The following is a 23,471-nucleotide window of genomic DNA, read 5'->3' as shown; positions in this document are numbered from 1 at the left end:
CTCTAGGGTATGCTTTTATTGTTAAGTTGGCATATCGCCACAACTGGTCGCAAAGCTTCTGTGTATTCATTTTGCAGAGCGAGCGAACGATCTCATAAATGCAGAACTGGCCGCTCTTTCTGATCCATTTTTTGCCGCCCACCCCCCCAGTACATCCATTTTTTTGCTTCCTTTTACTTGTCAACTCAGTATTAGTAAAGGTTAAATCATAAACTTAACCATGTTGCTGTAGACTAAGATAAAAGTAAAACAGTGAGGTGAGGAGGTGTGCTATTCAGGATCTTTTGTGGGGTTATCTGGGAACTTTCTAATGTATATTTTAGCATTCAAAGTATTCTATCTTGGCTTTACAGACTCATCATAATACCTGATTACAAACCCAGGAAGATGACAATCCAGACTTACCTCTGCAGTGTTGGCTACCATAATGTTGGGGTTTCTCTGAACACTTACCTTATTGAGCTTCTTCATTTTATAACAAGTAACAGAAATGATAGTCCTTGCTTATCTATATGTAAATACCTAGAAGCACAATGCAAGAAACCAATTGATTATTATCCCGACACATATAATACAGGATACTAACACATCCGATGTCTTTGAAACAACCGATTGAATTTGGCCAAGCATATGGTGAAATTCAACAATCATTAGTGATAGTGGGGGCTCTTGAATTTTGTTTCAAACCTAGTCATCTTTACATGATATGCTGACCCTGGCTCATTACTACCTATGCATTCTTGGTCACATGAAAATGTTGTACTGACGAACGATACGTTTCCCCGGTGATTTCTTGTGCATCTTTCTGTTAATTTTTTCTAGATTTTTCCCAATGAATGGTTTGTAGACAAGCTTTAAACGACCGAAATGTGAATATGAAGTTACAAAATAATATTACCGATACTGATATTTGAAACCTTGAGTAAAATACCTGTAGTACTTGTATGTAATATGTAAACCGTTTATGAAACGGTTTTCTTGCTTGTAGGGTTCATTTCTATCACAAATGTTTATCCATCTTTCCCTATTAGAGTTGAGCAAAAGCAGACTATAGTGGGGTTGTTCATATTTCTATTCTGAACTAAACAAGAACATTTCGTGTGTTTACTCAAACAGGTTTCCAGTAAATGACAGCTGAGAGTTTATCAGCTCCTTCCTCATCATCAACTCACTTTCCTAGTGGGGAATTTGCACTTTGAAGCGCAAAGGCACATTTTATGCTGTAATTCAGATGACATGATCCTACATTAATTTTGAACAATTTCATTCACTTCTATGTGGTGGTCTGGCATGAAGTACAGACTATACCAACTTTCTTTTAGTTCACAAGTATGAAGTACCGAAATATGAGAAAAAGATAAGGTAAACTGAAAATCTAAGAAGACTAAAGATTTATGTGGTTCACCCCAAATTAAAGGGCTACATCCACGGACGGAAACGACGAGGAGATTTCACTAATATCAAAAAGAGATTGTAAACACTCAAACCCTAAAACCCTATCACACCCATAATACACTCACAACTAAGAAGACCAAAGATTTACATGGTTCACCCCAAATCAAAGGGCTACATCCATTGACTGAAACAATATGGAGATTCCACTAATATCAAAAGGAGATTGCAAGGTGTTTAACACTCAAACCCAAAAACCCTATCACACCCATAATACACTTACAAAGGAGAAACACCAAATAGAAGAACGACATTTATAGAACCCTACATTGTGACTACTCAATAACCCTAAGTTGCGGCTATTTTGTCTCTCACACCTTAAATATTTTTTTTGAAGGGGAAAAGGGGCAACAGCCCCAAATTTTATTCAGCAGAATTATAGGTTGTTACAATCATAACATAGAACATCTCTAAGCATGATAGGCATAAAATCAAGCCATTCAAGCTGATTCGATTGTTCAAAAGCAAAACTAGCTATTCTATGAGCTACACAATTTGTGGACCTAGCAACAAATGTGATCTTGACATTTCTCATTCTGTTAAGAGCAGCATGAATTTCAGCTAGAATATTACCATACTCCACTTACAAGAAGTCTGCGGCACTGATGTCGTGAACAGCAAGCTGGCAATCTGTTTGAACCTCATCGTCACGATATCCCAGCTTGTGTATCCATTTTAAACCAGTTTGAATTGCTTCCAGTTCAACTTGCTTTGGAGAGGTGACATTTGTGATATGGTGAGCAAAAGCAGCAATGGCTTGACCAGATGAGTTTCTGAGAATGCCACTAATACCATCATCAGTATTGTTATGCAGAAATGCTCTATCAACATTTAGTTTTAGGACTCCGACTGCTGGTGGACTCCATCTAGGTCTGGTTTGTTGATTTTTCTTTGAAACAAGAGGTTTAGTAGCTTCCACAAACTCATGATACCAAGCTATAGTACCATGCAGAATATTAGCTGCAAATTGGGGTTTTTGGGATCAAAAGGTATTATTCCTGTTTCTCCATAAAGCCCATATTACCATCAGCAATTTTGCAAACTTTTCAGCTGAGAGAGACGACGCTTGTTCAAGCATCCATTCTTTAAAGTCAAAAATAGGTGACATGATAGCAGAAAGCTTGAGAGACCCCCTGGATATAATGTCTTTTGCTAAGGGACAAGCACACATGATATGAGCAATGTCTTCATAGTCATGAGAGCAGGAGACACACTTCACTGGACCAGTATAACCTTTTGTGGTTAATTGGTGACATAAAACATATATTATAGTGCAATAGACAAACTCATAACATAATACAATTGGGTGCGGTTCAAAAAACATCAATTTTGACATAAATTTTGACATTATTTCTTAGCCATTAGATTTTAAAACATTTAAGGGTTCAGATCAATTCTTAATATGATGTCAACATATAAATAATTGACGTGGCAAATGACATGACATTGTTTAATTTGAGCAATTTCATAACAAATCAAATTAAAAGAAAAGAAAGAAAAATTAGAATTTAAAGTCTAAACAACTAAATCTAGTTTTACAACAAAAAGAACCAAGACATAGGAAAAAATAAAGACAATGTTCATGTTCATAATATAACAAAAACACGGAAAATTTAATAGAGATTCTTGATTGCTTTATATATCTCTCACTCAACACATCTCCCATTAATTCTTGATCGCTCTATATATCTCTCACTCAACACATCTCCCATTTTACCTTGTATAACTACTCCATCACTCTCTGAATTTGCTCTAGAAAAGTCTCCACCCATTGTTGTTTCTACAGACCAAGAGTCTCATGTTCTACCTTTTTTTTCCTCCTCATTTCTCACCGGCCCATTCCTCATTTCCCCACCTCCAAGAATCCCGTCGTCTTCTTGGTTACTACCATCACCTACACCTAATTTATTTTCTGGGTTTTTGTTATATTATGAACATGAACATCGTTTTTTTATTTTTTCCTTCTGTGTCTTGGTTTTTTTATTGTAAAACTAGATTTAGTTGTTTAGACTTTAAATTCTAATTTTTCCTTCTTTTCTTTTAATTTGATTTGTTATGAAATTACTCAAATTAAACAATGTCATATCACTTACCATGTCAATTATTTATATGTTGACATCATATCTGATCCCTTAAATGTTTTAAAATCTAATGGTTAGAAAATAGTGTCAAAATTTATGTCAAATTTGATGGCTTTTGAACCGGACTTAATACAATTAGGTTGATTATATGGACATATCAAAAAGATAATTGATGGGCTTCTTAATTTAAGCCACAAACCAACACCGAGATGGTTAATAAATTTGGTTTGGGGCATGCAACATTCCTGATGGTTTGTTTTGCTGAACTTTGGTTTTTATTTTTATTTTTCCTTTGTTTTGTTTTTCGTGCTTGGTTGAACTCCATGGTAGTAGGTCGCTTTCGAGCTATCTAACATGACTTCATTCTCTCGGCCCTTGCGAACGAGTTATGTTGTAATTACCATTTTCGTTTTGATTATCAAAGGCTTCACGTCGTTCATGTTTCAATAAAACACCTTTACAAATTACAACATTAACTTGTTCAGACTTTGAGGCTAGGTTTGCAATTCTAAAAGCAATTTTGATTATCATTAGCTACAGAACGGTAAATTTCTTCTTCCTCTAATCTTTTTGTTTTGTTCCCCTTTAATCTAAATAAATTGAACATGAGTTGAAAGATGAAATGTGCATGTTTTAGTTTTTGGGAGAAATACAAAACACTACCTGACAACATTTCAATGAACAAATTAGTCCACAACAATTTTACTTATACAGTTTAGTCCTACTCTTTTTTTTTTTTTTTTCTACTTTACTTTACTTTACTTTACCAAATAAGTCTTAAGAATTACTGTCCTAAGAACTAGCCTTCAACATGCCATCTTTTCACCTAACGACACCTTGTCTTTCTAGTTACTTAACTTGGCGGAATCACTGCTGCCTTAGTCTAGTAAAACTTCTTAGTACTTACTAGTAAAGTAAAAAAACATACTAGCATAGGAGTAAAGAGTACTCAAGCAAACTTAAATATCTAGACACTGATATTTTTGTGACGGATAATAGGGCACAAGGTAGAATTCATTTATTCAAACATGAATACAAATATAAAACCCAGAGCCCCGCTCTCAGGTAAACAGCTAAAGGCTGTTTAGCTACTCATGATTACAAGATAGATACTTACTTGTATATATAGTACTCCACACCAGATGATTACAGCACTCCACACAATAAACACTCTTATTATTCTCACACTATACTAGACAACTGTATTCTGGCTATCTTACTTCTTGAGAAAGGTTGAGAGAACTTCTATCTCAAGTTTCTGATCGATGCCTTCTCAAGGACGACTAAAGCTCCTTATATAAGGAGCAGACTCCAAACAAAAAATAAAACACACCTATTCATAGAGGGAGACAACAAGAATCTTATTTTAATAACTTTACTTTTGGAAAAGTAAAGTCGTTTGTCTTCATGCGTCAGCTGCCATTAACTTTTATTAAAAGCAAAAGTTGCTTGTCCTGATGCGTCGACAACCGTTCATTTATCAAACATATTTACTATGTTGTTATGTTGTGATATTCTTCCGAATCTTCATCATATCCTGCTGAGGAGTTGGGACCACTGTTTTCCCAATCACATGCAGTGTCATCTTCTTCACCATCCAGGTCTGAATCAAAAGGATAAGAAACCTTATACTTTTCATTTTTCTCAACTTTCTCTAGCCATGTGGTGGTAGTCAAAGTGCAATCAACTTCTTTTCTCATAAGAGCTGTGAAAAAGTCACAGTTCTCTGGTGGAGGGTGATTATAGCAAGTGACCATTATTTTTTCTCCACTTGCCAAAAGGTTGGAATCATAGTCTCTTAAGACCACATCTTTGATAATAGCTATTGCCATAGCCTTCATCCATGGGATACTTTGATTGGGTCTACCATTGCCACCTGCAACGGCAAGTTTCTGAACTGGTCTTTGGATTAACTTGACAAAATGATAAGGAGAGATATAATTTGTTTGTCCGTCTGCTACCGTCCATTCTGGGGGAGTAGAGATAAATTTTAATCTCAAAATACATCCATCAGGCCTAATGTTCTTGACAGCTTTAGTTATTATGGCTGGAAATCCGTTCAAATCTTCATTAGTTTTTGTCCGAAAGTTATGAACAAAACCATTTTCTACAAAGCACAACTTGTGCTTCTGGGGATGTTCTTCTTGAACATCAACCAAGTATCTCCTATAATATGGGCCAAAGATTACTGATAATGTTCTTGGAAGAACATCTTTGCCTTCTCCTAAGAGATTATGAAACTTATACCATTCAGATTCTTTTAGTGCTAGTATTGGAATTTTAGCACTTTCAGGATTTTCAAGGTAAACAACCTTAGAATTTCCTGTTTGATTTTCTACTGGTATTCCTTTATCTTTTGTATGGAATCCATACAATTCTTCTGTTAAAGCTTTAAGTGTTTGGAGCAAATGAGCTTCATTCTCTTCGTAAAATAATACATAATATTATCAATAATAATCTTCTGCTTAAATGGTAGAAGCCTTTCTGTCCTGAAAACAGGTCTCTAAAAGATCAGTTGAGGTTGATCATGAATAACTTTCTTTCCAGTGACAAGAGGTGATTTGATTGCCTTAAAAGAGGCATTTCTGCTTTTTGGCAAAGCAGCAGCCATAAACGGACTTGATATGCTTTTACCGTCTTCCGTTTAAGACGGGCTAGCCGGTCTTTTTACCCTGAGCCCGATCAGTTGAGGTTGTTCCTTTCAGAGGTTGATCATGAATAACTTTCTTTCCAATGACAAGAGGTGATTTGGTTGCCTTAAAAGAGGCATTTCTGCTTTTTGGCAAAGCAGCAGCCATAAACGGCCTTTACCGTCTGCCATTTGAGACGGGCTAGCCGGTCTTTTACCCTGAGACCGATCAGTTGAGGCTGTTCCTTTCGGACACAGCAAGAACTCTTGTGCGAGTTTTTCCTCATCAGAAGTAACAGACTGATCTGCATCTTTTTTAGAATGGTCTGAAAACTCATCCCATCCTTGATCTATTCTTGGCTTGATTCTTTCTGAAGATTGGCTTGACTCAGTAGTTCCATAGGAAACGATGTATTGATAACCTGGTCCGTCATGGAGAGGTCCTACGGTTTTATCACCGTTTTTATATCTTTCCCAAAGCTTCTCCTCTGATACCAATTTCCGGCTTCTTGGATTACGACATTCTCTTTCAAAACTCGCCATTTCTCTTATAAGAGCGTCAGGCAAATAGTTCTTGTCACCTGCAACCATTTCAACATTATAATCATATTGAGTTAAAAATATTTGCCATCTCAGAACTCTTCCTCTATCAGCAGCATCAGTTAATTTGTAGTTTTTAAAATTTTTGACTCTTTTGTTATCAGTTCTTGCTACAAATTTGTTTCCTAAGAATGCCTCGGCACCCTTAATGCTTTTAATTAAAGCAAAGACTTCCTTGTCTCCAGTAGAATAGTTTAACTCTGCTGTGTTAAACTTTCCTGAACGAAATTTACAAATCTTTTCTTGATTTGTATTTGGAGCAACAGCTAAAACAACTCCTGCCCATTAATAATCATTTGTATCAGTTTGCAAAATGATCAAATCTCCTTCTTCAGGTAACTATAAAGGAGGAAGGTTTTTTGTTAATTCTTTAATCTTTCTGACAGTATTACTGTCATCTTCTGTGAAAGATCATTTCTTTTTAGAGCTTGTTTTTGGAGAGAGAAGTGCAGTGAGACCACTGACTTGAGGAATAAAATCTCTCGCAAAATTAACAACTCCTAAAAATCTTTGCAAAGATTTTGCATAAGGGATATTGTCAGGAAATTGGCTTATTTTCTTAACTATGTGTTCTTGGAGACGAATCTCTCCATCCTTAACATGAATGCCCAAGAAATGAATCTCTCCTTTAATGAGATGAATCTTCTTTTGTTCGAGGATAATTCCCTTCTGGACGATAAGCTTACACACCTGTTCAAGATGCTTTAAATGCTCATTCATAGTTTTAGAGAAGACAAGAATGTCATCTATGTAAACTATGCAAAAATCTGAGTATGTTTTGAAGATATTATCCATTTTCCTTTGGAAAATAGACGGGGCTTGCTTAAGACCAAATGACATAACTAATCATTCATAATGCCCTTGAGGAGTTCCAAAGGCTGTCAAAGCAATTGAATCAGGATGCATTCTAACCTGCCAAAAGCCTGATTTTGCATCAAACTTAGAGAAGATTCTTGCTCCTTTAAGCCTGTTGATGAGAACTCTCACCTGAGTAATTTGATAACCGTCTTTAACGGTCTTTTTATTCACATCTCTGTAATCTATCACCATTCGGGCTTTTCCTCTTAATTGTTCTTCATGATTTCTTACCAAGAATGCTGGGGCATGATGAGGACTGTTTGAAGGCCTGATTAACTTCTTTTCCATAAGTTCTTGGATTTGATTCTCCATTTCTTTTCTATCTTCTTCTCTGTAGTGAGGATGGCCTTAACGTGGTAAATAGCATTTGCATCATGCATTTTTAGCTAACAATATATTGGGTCTCTTTCCCAATACAGTTGAGGATCTTCACTGATGACTGGTTTCAGCAATTTTTCTATTTCTGCGAGAGTTGGTATTTTCTTTTGTTCTATTTTGTTAGCATATACCTTTAAGTTATGCTCTCTGATGTATTCTTCTTCTCCATCAGAACTCTCATTGTCAGAAATTTGATATTCAGAATTTTCCTCTGAATCAGAGTCTTCTTAACTTGTTTCTTCATTTACCAATATCTCTTTGTGACCTTTAAGCTGTTCTTGTAGTAGCAAAACTGGCTTTAAAATTGGTTTATAATCACCACTCTTTGCTGGCGACTTCTGATATTGATCTGTAAATCCTTTACTGGTAACACGTACAGCGTCGGTTAATCGAGATTCCCAATAATATTTTTTATGTTTTTCAAACCCAATCATTTTTGGAGTTTGAATTACTGTTTGTTGAAGGAGAAAGTCATTTCCTATCAACAAATCAGCTGTCTGACCTTCACACTGCCAGAGAATTTTGATGATAAAAGTTCCTCCTCCCAAAGAAACTTACACATTTCTTGTCATAGTATCCATGACTATGTTATTTTCGTCCATTGCAACTCCAGTAACTGTTCTTGGAGATTTTTCCCAATATTCTTCAGGAAAAGAATACCTTTTAGCAAGATTAAACCCTGAACCAGTATCTACAAATGCATGTAGATGATATTTTTTGTAATTGGGAAACTTCAACCCTATAGTAATATAATTACTATATATGCTTGTCTGGACTGGCATTATTCTTGCTTGTTTTCTTGGATCATCAAGTAATTCTGTGAAAAGATTGACCCTTCTTTCTGCAGTTATTGATTCCAGAGGATTGTCATTTGCTAGACTCAGTATCAGATTAGAACTGGAATTGAGAGAATCAAGAGATTCCTTGATTTCTCTGTTCTGACTTAATGAAGTTATAAACTTCATCGTTTTTATATCCTCTTCAAGGTTCCTTTCTTTTTCTTTTTTATGGAATATATTATATTCCTCTTCTACCATGACATGTGCTTCATTATCCTTAGTTTTTCTTCTGAGTTCAGCAATAAAGCATTCTCGATGATAAGTTTCTCATGTACTTTCACAGTACATGGGAATTGCATTATTATCATCGCATTTGCAATAATCACAGTTGAAATTTCCCAGATTGGGATGGAAAGTACTGATAATATCAGTGTTTTCTTCTTTCCAATTTTGTATCTGTAATAAAAATATAGGACGATATCCTACATCATCTTCTTCTTCTTCTTCTTCAGAACTTTTTAAAGCACCTTCAGTCTCATTTTCTGATGGGTACTCAAGAGAATATACTGATTCATTCTCTTCATCAGAATATGCAATTCGAAGCCTTTTAGATTAGCATACTCTATTGCTTCATTGTATTCAGCAATTAAAGCCTTAGAAGTTCTTTTGTCCTTTCTAGGACACTCATTTGCATAATGTCCTTCTGCTTTGCAAAGCCAACATCTGTATTTCTTTACTTCTCTAGAAGAAGAATTGGTTTTCTTTTTTCTTTTGAAAAATCTCTTTATAGGAGAAGTTTGAGAAGATTGTTCTTTCTTATATTCAGGCCTTTTCCTGAACCTATACTTCTTTTTAGAAGCAAATTTTTTATCATGCTTGATTCCAGAGAACTTTCTTCTGTGCCTTCTTTTTGTAGGAATATGACATCCCCATTGTGTTGGAGTATCCAATATCTTTGGACACATATTCTCAACTCCTCTGAGTTGCTTCTTGGTTGTTTTGGACTTTTTGTTCTCCGTGCATTGCTTTCTTAGGAGATCTCTAACTCTTTCTACAATTCCTCCTATAGTAAAATACTGAAGGGGGTTTTCTTTCAATGATTGTGTGCATCATTCCAGGGTTCTAGCAACTTTCTGTAATATGTTCTGATGAGATCATCATTCTCAATATCTCCAATAGTACAGAAGTAGTTCTGGAATTCATTGGTGTATTCTTCGAAATATCTCATGTTGCAAATACTCAATTTATGAATATTTGTTTTAGCTCTTTCTTTAGACTGTTCACTATGCCCAGTGATATCTCCACAGAATTGTGCATAGATTGGTACTGCAAAGTCTAAAGGATTATTAGTATGAGCTAACTTGCTTGCCCAATCAATCCATTGAGAACTTCTTTTGAAGGACTGGTACCATTTATAGACGATTCCAGTTAAGGTTGATTCATAATAGGCATGAGCATCTTCATAGGCAAACTTTGACAACACTAGAGCCTGAGTTAGCTTTAAACTAGCTACCCAGTTATCTATTGTCTTTCTTTTATCTCCTACCTGGTCTAAATCCAGATAAACCCCTCTTTCGGACACTGACTGTCCCCATTTAGGTTCTGTAGGGATATACTTTTGAGAACTTCGTTCTCCACTCCTTCCTGTAGGAGCCTGCCCTTTTGGGAGCTTAATATTCTTTTCTCGAATGATCTTAGTTGGGTTGTTTGTAATGTTCTGTATAATAGTATGACCACCATCTGGAGGGACTTGTCTTTCCCCATCTCCTGTATCCATAGAGGATGAACTTGGAGGCTCATCTTTTGCTACTTGATAAGGAAGGATAAGGAAGAATCTTCCTCTTATTTTTTCCAAGTTGAATTTGAGAAATTTCATTTATGATTTTCTCTAATTCTTCTATGGATTCACAAGTCTCGGCTTGTGCATACAGTCCTTTTAAATCTCCTGCTCTAAGCATTTTCATAGGTCTTTTGGTGTCTTCTTCAAAGGATTCTTCATGAAAGATTGATTTAGTTCCAGAGGAACTAGCTTCTTCATAATTAGCAAATGAATGCCTATGAAACTGTAAACTTATCTTTTCTCCCATGTCTTCATAAATTGAAACATTGGAGCTTTCAAGCTGTCTGACAAGAGGGGGTCAAATTCCATTCTCTTGGGAATGTTACTTCATGCCATTTTGTGACATGTTTTTGTTGAGCATTATTTTTTGGGTTGGTGAGCACAGATGTAGTAATCCCAGGGCTATTTAGAAACCTGGTATTAGGGGTTACATTTGAACTCATCAATTTATAATAGATTCGATAATCTATCGCAAGTTCCATCATTCCCTTTTTCATAGAAATCCAGTCTGTCTTGATTCTCAATCTTAGACAATGCGCCGCATCTCTGAGATGTGTTGTGAAGTTTGGGAAAACATTGAAATATGCAACATGGTTGCACAAGGAAGCTTCTACTGCTCCTAGCAGACTTTTCTTGAAGTCTGTTATTCTATCGTCTTGTAAGACACATAGAACTGAACAATCAATACCATCTCTGGCTAAGAGTTTTATTCCTACTTGGACTGCTTCAATATGCATATAGGAATATTTTTTCTGGAAAACTTCGTTTACTTCTTTTGGAGTTATCAATCTAATATCTGTTTCTCCACCTGTAGCTGGAACAGTTAATTCAAGAATCTTGAATCTGTGAGAATCCATAATGAAAGATCTTTTCTTATAGATCTCGTTGAATTTAAATCTAGGCGCAGATGCTTCTCGCACACAAGATTCGATTTCATTATACTCAAATTCTTGAGCGTTTATTAACTGTACCGGAACTGTGTTCCTTTTACTGAGGATTCTACTTAGCATTTTCATATCTCTCTTAGTTGTAGATTTTGATGCTTTCCATTCCAGAAGCTTTGGTTCACTAAACCTTAGTCTTCCTTCTCCTGTTGGTGAGGTTGGGGGAGGTATAATGATTTTACTAGCCACGTTTTGAGCTAATGCTTCTTCATTTATCCTCTCATAGCTTTCTCCTTCCTTCATCTTTTCTACACTCTTTTGTAGATTTGAGATCTTGTTATGTAATTCTCGAAATTGAACTTCGAGGTCTATACTTATCTCCTAGAGATAAGCGATACTATAATTCTGCTGATGAATTATTGCTTTCACATTTTCAGCAAGTTTTTCTGTTGGACGATGAAAGCCAATAGCTTTAACATCTTCCTTTTTTACTTTTAGATCAATTTTTTGATTCATCCTATTCTGGAGATGAGAGTTTCTAAAAGCTTTTTCAGATTTTCCTGAGTTTCTCTTAGTTCCACTGCTTGTTGATGTATGTGGTTAGCAAGGTTCTCAGTGCGAACTAATTTTCTTTCAATATCTATTAGATATTGTTTTTCTTTGAGGTAATCTAGCTTGACTTCAAGCCTGGCAATTTTTGCATTTATTTCCTCAAGTTGATTAATCTTTAGATTAAATCTCTCAAGTTGATCTGAAACTTTATCAGATGTCTTATCCCTAGATAAATGATCTAGGAACTCGATTAAGCTTGGTCTTGCTGGATCAAGCTCTTCTACTCCGATCTCTCTTTGGAGATGAATATATTCGTCGTAGAGCGTATTTAATACTCTACACACGTATTCAATGGAGTACTGATTTTCTTGAATGTGCCTTGAATGAAAGCACACTTTCCACTTGTCAGTTCCTTTTGCAGTACAAAAAGACTGATAATTTTTAAATTTGGATTCTCTCTTGTTAGTCAAGAGAAGCCAACTTTGTGGCATAAGCCTTTTGCTTTCCTGCTTTTGAGCCAAGCAGGCTCTGATACCAGCTAGGGCGGATCTAACCGATGCTCAAAATATCAAGAGGTTTTTTATCTTGTTCAAAAGTTTCTTGAAGGACTTCAATTTCTTCTCTTGATTCGTATATCCTTCTTTGTAACTGGAAAATAATATCCCAGTAATTTTTGGTACTTCTCGGAAGTTTATCTCTTCTTTCTTTTAGTTTTCTAAATTTTTCTATTTCTTCTTGCAATTCTTTATAAGATTGTTTAGCTTCTGCTAAATATTCTAATCTTGTAGCAATATATTCTTCAATGATGAAAAATTAACTGTCTACCTTTGAGTATAAAGAATAGATTTATATACTTGTATTATGATAAATAAACAAATTCATAGGCCCACCATGCTCCGTCGAAATTAATTACTTTCGTAGAAACTTAAAATAAAATAGCACAAAAGACAAAAAAGACTAAAATGCTAATTTTTGTCCTAAATTGTTAAAGAAATTTGGTAAGGGACTTTTTTGTAAGATGAAATTAAGTTAGGTATTAAATTGTAGTTTCCCTTTAGTTTTTTGAATCAAGTTACATCACGTTGAACTATAATTTCTAGCGTCAAGATGTACAAGGTAAATATATGAACATATCCTCAACAAAGCGGCATGAACCTTGCTACACAAATCGAATCTTATCGAGCTTCCAAAAGTGAATTGGATATCTCATTGATTGATGATTCATTACCTATAGTGAAATGGACTGCTTCATGTTCCTTTTCCAGAAAGAAACCAGGTTGTTTAGGTTGAGATAATGCAATATCACTTCCCAACATTATAACCACAGACGCCATGCTTGGCCGATCCTCAGGATGATGTTGCACGCACAAAAGACTAACTTGGACGCAACGTAACACTTCAGATAGATTACATGAGCTCTCTAACCATGAATCAGTCAATTCTAAAGGCCTTCCTTCGTTCCACAATCTCCAAGCCTGTGACACATCAAACCTTACCAATCTATGTATAAAGGTTTAACAAGTAAAAGGAAGAACTTTTTACGATTTTACTTGATACTTGCATTTCCGATAAGATTATGGCTGTGGTCTGGATGATAAAATCCCTTGTTTCTCCTTCCACTTATAATCTCCAGCACCAATATACCGAAGCTAAAGACATCGGATTTAACAGAAAATATCCCATCAGCAGCAAATTCCGGTGCCATGTAGCCGCTGCAGTAAGTAGAAAATATAAACATCACAAATTAGTATGAAAAACCAAACCATTGATCGATGAAAATTATTCAAAGTTGAAACATGTTCAAAGGAAGACTTACTATGTCCCGACCACCCTTTTGGTATTTCCTTCGGTCTCATTTCCTCCAGTTAATATTCTAGCCAAGCCAAAGTCTGAGATTTTAGGATTCATTTCATCATCAAGGAGAACATTACTTGCTTTTAGATCTCTGTGTATAATCCTGAGCCTGGAATCTTGGTGGAGATAGAGGAGACCCCGAGCAATTCCACAAATGATGTGGAAACGTTTAGGCCAGTCTAACAGTGGTTCTTCCCTTGTTTGATCTGGCAAGTTCATCATTCAGATAGTATATTATTATCCAAAATTCAACTGTTCTATATGAAACTGTTTGTCTGCAATGAACATAACTAATTATACTGAACTTCATAATATTTCAAAAGTCCATACCAAAAATGAAGTTGTCCAGGCTTCTGTTGGGCATGTATTCGTACAACAGCATTTTCTCTTCTTCTTGCACGCAACAACCAAGAATCTTTACAAGATTTCGATGCTGCAGTTTGGAAATCATTAGAATTTCATTCATGAACTCGTTGAATCCTTGACCAGACCTGCTTGAAAGCCTCTTCACAGCAAATTCTTTTCCATCCGCTAGTGTCCCCTGAAGTTCATAGATATTTCAAACATTGTAAAATTCAGCATGAAGTCATCGCTCGTCAGTTCTGGCCATTATTCAGAAGCAAGTTGAAAGACTTACCCTGTAAACAGGTCCAAAGCCACCTTCTCCAAGCTTCATAACATCTGAAAAGTTATCGGTTGCACTAGCTATTGTGGTTATGTCGAAGAGCGGGAGCTCCAGGTCCTCCTTTTGTGTCCCTTCCCTACTTCGATTTGCTTCTTGTTTTTCTGTTTCGGAAATTTTATAAATGAACTAAATGTAAGCTATATATAGCCTAGAAGATAAGTGTACAAGAAAAAAGTAAACGGACTAAAACTTGCTCAAAGCAGATAATACTCAATCTCTTTTAGCCATTTAATCACATCCAAATCCAATGAAACAGAATTTGACAAAATGTTTACAAACCTTTTAATTTGGTCCTGCTTCGGTAGACGTAGTAGCCAACTAAGAGCATTCCTGAAAACACTGCAGCTATCACAACAGCAACTATGATTCCTGTCATCACTTTACCGTCATCTTCAATTCATGATGCAGTAAAGTAGATAAAATATTAGATTGCAGGACCAAACAAAATTGAGAAAGCAAATTCAGTTACTTAAAAATAGAGACCAAAATGGGAAGTCTGAAACACACTAGCTAAGTAGCAAGAGAAACTGAATTCACATAAAAGTATTTAAAGTAGTTCATGTAAGTGTGTAACAAAGTACCATATGTACCTATCTCAGAAGCTGACATTCGAATGTATAGATCTTGGCCAGCACCCGAAAACTTTCTGATGTCTAGTAGATCACTGAACCAGATGGCGCAGCCCGAACCTCCTGCGCTGATATCCGAGCTTGTATAAGCCATGCAGGTACAGTTGTTCAAGCATTTGGCTCTGCATTCCCTGATGTTCATACTTTTGTTCACCCAAGAGTATGTAGTATCTGGCAATTTCAAGTTAGTGAACTTGACAAACCCATCTTTATCACTTTCCTGGCAACTTAAGGGTTTGTTACGGACACATCCAAGTGACCAGTCTGTCAAGTTCTATTTCTCTGGTGACTTCGGCTCAAATCCTTGTAGACATTGACATACTGGATTGTTACTAATGATACAATTCCCATTCGGTCCACAGAGGTCATATCGATCACAGAAATCTCTAGGTAATGATGCATAGGCCTTCCAAGTTTGATCTGCTTCAATCCATGTAACACGATCGCGTGTACTCGTGGTTCCATTTAGTACCATTATCGAAATTACAGACTTGTTTTCAAGTTTGTACATGTAGTACACTTCATCATCATTATACACAAAGTCGAAACTATAAATGGGATTAGGCTTTAGTTCTGGAGCACCACTGAATCTTAAGCCATTCCATGGACCACTCCTCAAAAACTCTTTGCCCGCTCTGAACATAGCTGCCTCAGGATAGTTATGCTGCTGCAAGAACCATGTGAAGTCTCCAGGAGAAGGGTCATCCGGACTCTTCCACGCAGTTAGTTTCCGGTTAAGCCCGGTTCTCATGTCCCATCCCAGCTTCATCTCCGGTAACAAAGTATCCGACGGATAGTCAAAGCTTTGCCACAGATAGCTTTCGGAGTTGGCTCCTTCTTTTTCGTCTCTGATGATGAGATTGCCATTGTCTAATAACTGAACAACAGGACTAATATTCTGGGTCTGTTTGGTCGAATTTGATGACCAAAACACTGTCTTGTTCTTGTTGAGAAGAACTAGAGTCCCTGTGGTGGTGTTGATCATCAAATGGCCTGAGGAGTCGTTGATTGGGGCACCTCTATTCGCAACCCAGACGACGGTTTGGACTGGGATGTTCTTGTACCAAATCCCCAAGTAGTGGGATTTGGAAATGCCTGGAGTGAAGAAACCCAGTTCAAACACTCCACCTGGGGAAACCAAGGAGTTGCCATCAGTGATGTTCTGAGATGAAGAAAGGGTATCAGCTGCAGATGAAAGTTTACTGAAACAGATGCAGAGAAGAATGAAGCAAAGGCTGTTCATCGTCTCACATCGATGACTTCTGGCTTTCTGAGTGTGTGGAACTTGTGTGTGGAACTTAGTCGATTTTAGTGTCTAAAGCTATGGATGTGGGCCTTGTGGGTGTCTTTAGGAGACTTTTCTAATTTCTTCTGGAAATTATGTGTTTTGAGTTTTGACCGTTGAAATAGAATGTTGGGGCCAATTTTTTTTATTTTTTATTTACTTTCTATTTTATTTTTTATTTTATTTTACTGACTAGATCAAACAGCACTGCAGCGGAATGGTCCGTCACAAAGGACTCCATTGATTCATGATATCCGTCGTCAAATTTGGACTCAACGTGAGTTTGGATCTTCGTTGAAATTGTCTCTGGAACTTGATTTTGATTGTGAGAAGTGACTGAAGTGTCATGATATACGTAAGAGACTAGAAATGTGTCCGCGCTTTGCTGTCTCTACCTCCCTATGTTTACAAAATCTAAGGCTTTAGTTCTGCACATGTAGGCATTTAACTTGCAGATCTCTCTGAAACTTCAAGCTGCTCCAAATATGCTTTTGCAACCTGAAATCCCCATGACAAACCAATTGACGTATTTGAATACACATGTCAATTTCTATTAAAAATACCATATTCACCATAATAAATGGAATTTTTTTTCTGAATATTACACCATCTTCAAAGTTATAGAACATACTTACAGTGAAACTATATAGCTATAAATGAAATGCAGTGATTAGTAACACTGTTATAAACAGTGAATTTAGTTGTTTGCATAGTTGACGAAAAATAGATATATGGTAAACTAGACAGGCATCTCGCGCGCTGCTGTATAACTGTACATTGTCCTATATTCGTAAACAATATAACCGTACATTGACCTAGAAGATTGTACGTAAATATAAAACAAATTAAATTTCTCATAAAAGGTAAATAACTTATGTTTATAATTCATTGACCATACATAAATTTTGTGAGCCAGATATATAATTTTAGTGGGAAACTTCACAAACTAATGAAAGAAGAAAGTTGAGGCTAGAAGATTCAATTACTTTGACACATAATAGTGGAGGCAAAAAAAGCATATTGACTTGTGTATTAAGTTTTTTAAGACGCAGGGCAATTGTTTATATGGAAAAGTAACACTAATGCCTTCTTCTACGGATGATGAGTTATTGTGTCATTTGTGTGTCCCTAATGCTAATCGACACAGAATAGAAATCTTCCATAACTTTTTAACCGTAGTCGTTGAGAACCTTAAAGACCAAATGCCAAGCAGTTTCACTAATCTCCTTGGGCTTCCAAATATTTGTTGTGTCAAACGCTTCAATTATCAGAGATTTTTCTTTTTATGCTGCATGTTTCTGGTAAGGCCATTCTGTCAAGAATGCACAACTACTTAGTACAACTTATGATATATCAATATAGTTATATACAAACATTTATAATATTAGCGCTATACATATGAATAAAATGTTTCGTTATACCATGATCTTGAGTTGTGTTAAAATGGAACAGGAAATGAGGGATTTGATAAGAAACTGATCTTGAGTTGCCATTCTCACATATTCTTAACTGTCCCTATATAAAAAACTGATTGAAGAAAAGTACTTGTCATTTTCTCTTTTTTTATTTTTTTGTTCGATCAATAAAAGACCCAAACGCTATCAACTCACTTTCCCTTTCGAGAAATTTAGAAAACTAACCACTTTTTTGGTGTGAAATTGATTGTTAACCTCTTTTTCTTAAGAGTTTGAAATATAACCTTTTTACAGTGTAAAAAGACATGATTATCCAAAAACACAATTCTATTGATTGAAAGAGAGAAAGTTTCACTGGAAAAACAGAAAATTTGGCGTCGTTGAAAAACTAGTATATAGCAGAAAGCAGATTAAGACCATTGATGGCATTCATGGTGACTAGCAAGAATGGGAGATAGAGCGCATATGTGAACAAACTTTTCAACAGACAATGTGCAGTTGAGCCATCCGTTTACCAGGGTCATTGGGAAGAAGAGGATTAGGGTTTGATTCAGGGATGAATTTGGTAGCATAGAAGAAGGATTTTGACAACAGGCACAATGAGAGAATCAATCACTACCAGAAGAAAGGCTTTAGCCGACGAAAATAAAAAAACCAGGCCGACAAATTATTTTTTCCTTCATCGGCTAATTTAAGTTTTCGTCGGCTGAAGAAATTTTTTCGTCGGCTATACGATACTTTAGCCGATGAAATTTTTTTCGTTGGCCAAAGTTTTCCTTCATCGGCCAAAGTTTTTACTCGTCGGCTAAAGTATTTTAATAGACTAAAAAAAATCTCGTCGGCTAAAAGAAAAAATAAATTGTTGTATAACTTGCTTAGTAGGTTTTAAACAAATACACAACTTTGTAAACCAACTCTACATAGAAGCAAAATTAACAAAAATCTCGTGAAATAAGATGTGTTCAGAATGGTTCAATACGTGTATGGTTCAAAAATCACGTAAATCGGGTAACATCTCCAATGTAGAACAGTCGAAACCCGGTATTTACTATGCTGCAGATTTGGTATTCGGTGTCCGATTGACTATTGTGATACTTTTACGGAAGCGTAACGGCCCTACGAGTCAAACTCATTGCTATGCCATGACATATGGGCCTTTTTGGCCATCCGAGTCCGTTTAGGGCTTCACAATGCAGTTTTCTTATTTTCGATTAGAGTTGACCGTTTCGATCGAACCATTAACGTTGTCGAATCATGTTGAATTTTTTACCATAGATATCTTTCGTCATAATGATCATATCTGACGGTCGAATTTTGGTTTGTGGAATTTTTCATCGAAATCACGTGTCTACTAATGTTGTATAACTTGTTTAGTAGGTTATACAACATAGGAAGCAAAATTATCAAAAATCTTGTGAAATAAGATGTGTTCAGAATGATGAAATACAACTATGGTTCAAAAATCATGTAAAATGGGTAACGTCTCGGTGCCGATAGTAGCAGTCAACCCTATTTAGCGTTATTATTCCCTATGAGGAGCCCTATCGTCGGAAGGTAAATGTCTCAAAATTTTTAAATGGGCAGGCATCTCATCTACGTGAGAGTTTTTTATGTGGAAGGTTTGACCAAACTATGTGATATAGAGGGAGATATGAGCGTTTTCGTGTGATAAATGACGATGGATTAGGGTTGACCGTTTCGATCGAGCCCTTAACGTTGTCGGATCCAGTTGAATTTTTTACCATAGACATCTTTCGTCATAATGATCATATCTGACAGTCGATTTTTGGTTTGTGAATTTTAGTCATCGAAATCACAACGTGTCTACTAATGTTGTCTAACTTGTTTAATAGGTTATACAACTTTGTGAACCAACTCTACATAGGAAGCAAAATTATCAAAAATCTCGTGAAATAAAATGTGTTCAGAATGGTGAAATATGGCTATGGTTCAAAAATCACGTAAATCGAGTAACGTCTGGGTGCCGATAGTAGCGGTCAACCTTATTTACAGTTATTATTCCCTATGGGGAGCCCTATCGTCGGAAGGTAAATGTCTCAAAATTTTTATATAGGCGGTTGCGTCTCATCTACGTGAAAGTTTTACGTGTGGAAGGTTTGACCAAACTACGTAATATACAAGGAGATATGAGCGTTTTCGTGAATTTATAGACTTTAGCCAACGAGATATTAAAAAAGTCGTCGGCTAAGGTCAAAATTTTTATGGCGGTAAACCAAATTTGGAGGAAAATTTTCAAAGGACTTTAGCCGATGAAAATATATGAAAAGTCGTCGGCTAAAGTTGAAAAATTTTCAACCAAAATTTTTTTGCGGTCAACCAAAATTTTAAAAATTTTCGAAAGAGTTTAGCCGACGAAAATAAAGAATTTCGTCGGATAAAGTTCTTTATATAGGAGTTTTACCGAAGGTGGATGGTAAGAAGTCAGAAAATCAGAAAAAGTTTTGGATTTTCTTCTCGGCCTAGCTCCGCCGTCAAGCAACCGGAGACTGCCACACTTGTCCCAAAAGCTTCGCCGTCGTCTCTACATCATTGCTGGATAGGTGGTGCATCGAGTGGGATAAATCGTGAGGGATAAATCGAGCTCCAAAACTCTGTCGGTTCGGATTCGGTGTCGATCGAATTTCTCCTTCCTCAGGTCACCATTTGATGAGTTCTATATATGGATAAGTTGAGTTTGATTAGTACTATATTCCCCTAGAATTTGGTAGCTCGATTTAGTGTGTGTGAGGAGAATCGAAGATTTGAAGTTTTTAGGGTTTAAAATTGGGGATTTTTATATTTTGATTCAATTGACTTGTTTAGGCTTAGAATTGGGCTTCGACTTCTTCTAGAAAGTTGTTCGAAATGTTGAGAGGAAGATTCTATCAAATTTTGGTGGTGATTGGAGGTGGCCGAAAGTTTCTGCAGTTTTTTTTTTCAAAAACCAGCAACTTTAGCATACGATATTTAAATACTATATTCGTCGGCTATAGTATTTTTTAATTTTTTTTATAAGGTTTAGCCGACGAAATATGGCATGTTTCGTCGGCTATAGTTATTTTTTTAATTTTTTTATAAGGTTTAGCCGACGAAACAGAATATATTTCGTCGGCTATAGTTATTTTTTTAATTTTTTTATAAGGTTTAGCCGACGAAACATACTATATTTCGTCGGCTATAATTATTTTTTTAATTTTTTATTGCACACTTTAGCCGATGAATATCTGATTGTTTCGTCGGCTAAAGTTTGGGCAAAAAACCGACGACATGTTTTTCGTCGGCTAAACTGTGGGACTATAGCCGACGACGTCTTCTTTTTTCGTCGGCTAAAGTCATCGCCGACGACCTTTTCCCGACGAAATCTTAATTATCGGCTAAGATCTTAGCCGACGAATTAAGCTAACAGGCCGACGAAACTTTTTCGTCGGCTAAAGTGCTTGTCCTGGTAGTGAATGAATCATAATTGCTAATTAGGATCACTTATAAATTCTACAAATTTTACTGTGTATCTATAACACCAAGGAAGCCGATGATGAACCAAAAATTATATTTTGATACACTCGTCGAACATCAGGATTTGGAAGCCATATGAACACAACATAAAGGAAATTGTGACTTCAGTACGGTTGAAGGATTTTGGGTTTGTCGTTGCCTTGGTGGATACCTAGCTAAATTATGGACGGAACATATGTGGTGTTGTACTAAGCTATACTATACATGAGGTCATAATGAGAATATGGAATCCTAATGCTTCTGAGTTTTAATCATCAAGCTATATGGGTTTAAGAGATGCAATTAGGAGGAACTTGAAGCGTCAGCTATGTTCCCATTAAAATTATGTGTTTTGGATAATCATGTCATTTCACATTATAAAATGGTTAGAATTCAAAGTTTTTTAAAAAGAGTTAATAATCATTTTCACTCTTAAAAAATGGGTAGTTTTCTAAACTTCTCTTCCCTTTCCCAGGAAAAACCACAGTTGCTAGCTTTTTACTTCTAGCATCAATGATCCATTATGTAAAGGCACCCAAACATTGAAGGAGGGATCATGATCCTCTCCTTGGCTATTAATGGTGTTTGGTTATCCTCAGCTTTTTATCTTAGCCGTTTATGAAGAATCCAACGATTAGTAAGCTACCACGTCAGCAAAGTTTGCATTATATGCCAAATTTATGTAGTCCTCTGTTAACAAAGCTTAAACGGCGTCTCTAAACTCTTCTGAAAATTTGTGTTCTTATATTCTTCCCGAGACCACACTAATTTACTCTCCCTCTCAAAAGTCTCTTTCTAATCCCACTCTGCACTCTACCTTCTCTTTCTCCATTAAATTTTCTTTCTGAGTTTCTCTTTGAAGATTATGAAAACTGAACTGGTATCCAAATAAGGATTGATCATCACTTGTAGACATTGTATGATTACCCATATCCAGTCATGGGTTTTGAATCTGGTTCATACTCAAGCATTTTAAACCATCCATAAAGATTTTTATAAGAGTGCGGCTATTGGGACCTCTAAATTTGCTCACAAGGACAGATGTATACTCAGGCTTGGTAGGGTCCGAACCCCTGCCAGGCTTCCCGCAGATTCCCTCCGAATATGTACACTTTCAATTAAATTATTATAATAATATGTATATATATATAAATGTGAACCCCCCTTAGACTCAGACCTTGGTACTATACCTCCCACGTTTCCCCCACCCATGTGATGATCTCCTTTTATAATAAAAAAAATACAATAAAAATCAAAATTAATATAAAATTAGGATAAGGAAGTTAAAATAATATTAAATAAAGAATTTTATTCTTATTAGGACTAGAGTGGCGTCCTCTATAATTTTTGTCACAGGCTTCCCCTCTGCAACTCAAGAAGCAACTTGAATTTTTTGAGTATGATGTAGTTCGAGATGAAGAGTTCAAAAGTCTTTCAACTATTTATGATATATTTCAGTGGTTGGTGACAACTAGAAGATCAAGAACGTATCCGCTTGTTTATAGGATGATTGTGTTTGTCCTTACTCTTCTAGTGTCTACAACAACTACGAAGCGTTCGTTTTCTGCTATGAGTATAGTCAAAACAAGGCTTCGTAACCGTATGGATAATGACTTCCTTACAGACTCGTTACTAATGTACATTGAGAAAGAGATTGTAGAAAAATTCAACATCAATTCAATAGTAGATGACTTTCAAGACATGCAGGAACACCGAGTTTTGTTTTGATATATGGCTAATTTGAAGTTGTATTTTATTGTTTTTGGATTAGATTTTATTTTTAAATTAGGACGTCGTATTCATGTTTTATATTTAATTGGATGTTGCGAGATTGTTGCCTTATTGATTTTGTTGATTAAGAATTTTATATTAGTGTTATGTTATTGTGTTTTCAACTTTTAACTTATGATACAATAATTCAGTTTATACGATCTAATGATCAATTTTATTTTTTTTTAACGATCGGTACTTTATATGTGAACCCCCCTAAGATGAATTCCTGGCTCCGCTACTGTTTGCTCAGTATACCTCTTATTCTCTCTACACCTTTATTTTACT

General features: G+C 36.0%; 1 pseudogene across 1 annotated transcript; it reads right to left on the bottom strand.

Annotated features, from left to right (window-relative positions):
* Nucleotides 1-13,228: 13,228 nt before the first annotated feature.
* On the bottom strand, nucleotides 13,229-16,481 carry LOC101299317 (annotated as a pseudogene). Its single transcript, XR_185100.1, has 7 exons — nucleotides 15,183-16,481; nucleotides 14,872-14,982; nucleotides 14,545-14,693; nucleotides 14,238-14,448; nucleotides 13,870-14,113; nucleotides 13,615-13,765; nucleotides 13,229-13,528 (listed from the first exon to the last, which is right to left on the bottom strand). The product of XR_185100.1 is annotated as a G-type lectin S-receptor-like serine/threonine-protein kinase At4g27290-like (transcript).
* Nucleotides 16,482-23,471: the final 6,990 nt, after the last annotated feature.

This window comes from Fragaria vesca, linkage group LG6, assembly GCF_000184155.1.
Source record: "Fragaria vesca subsp. vesca linkage group LG6, FraVesHawaii_1.0, whole genome shotgun sequence".
In the NCBI taxonomy this organism is placed as follows: domain Eukaryota; kingdom Viridiplantae; phylum Streptophyta; class Magnoliopsida; order Rosales; family Rosaceae; genus Fragaria; species Fragaria vesca.
Note: the sequence above shows the minus strand (reverse complement) of the source record. Positions and strands in the feature narration are given on the sequence as shown.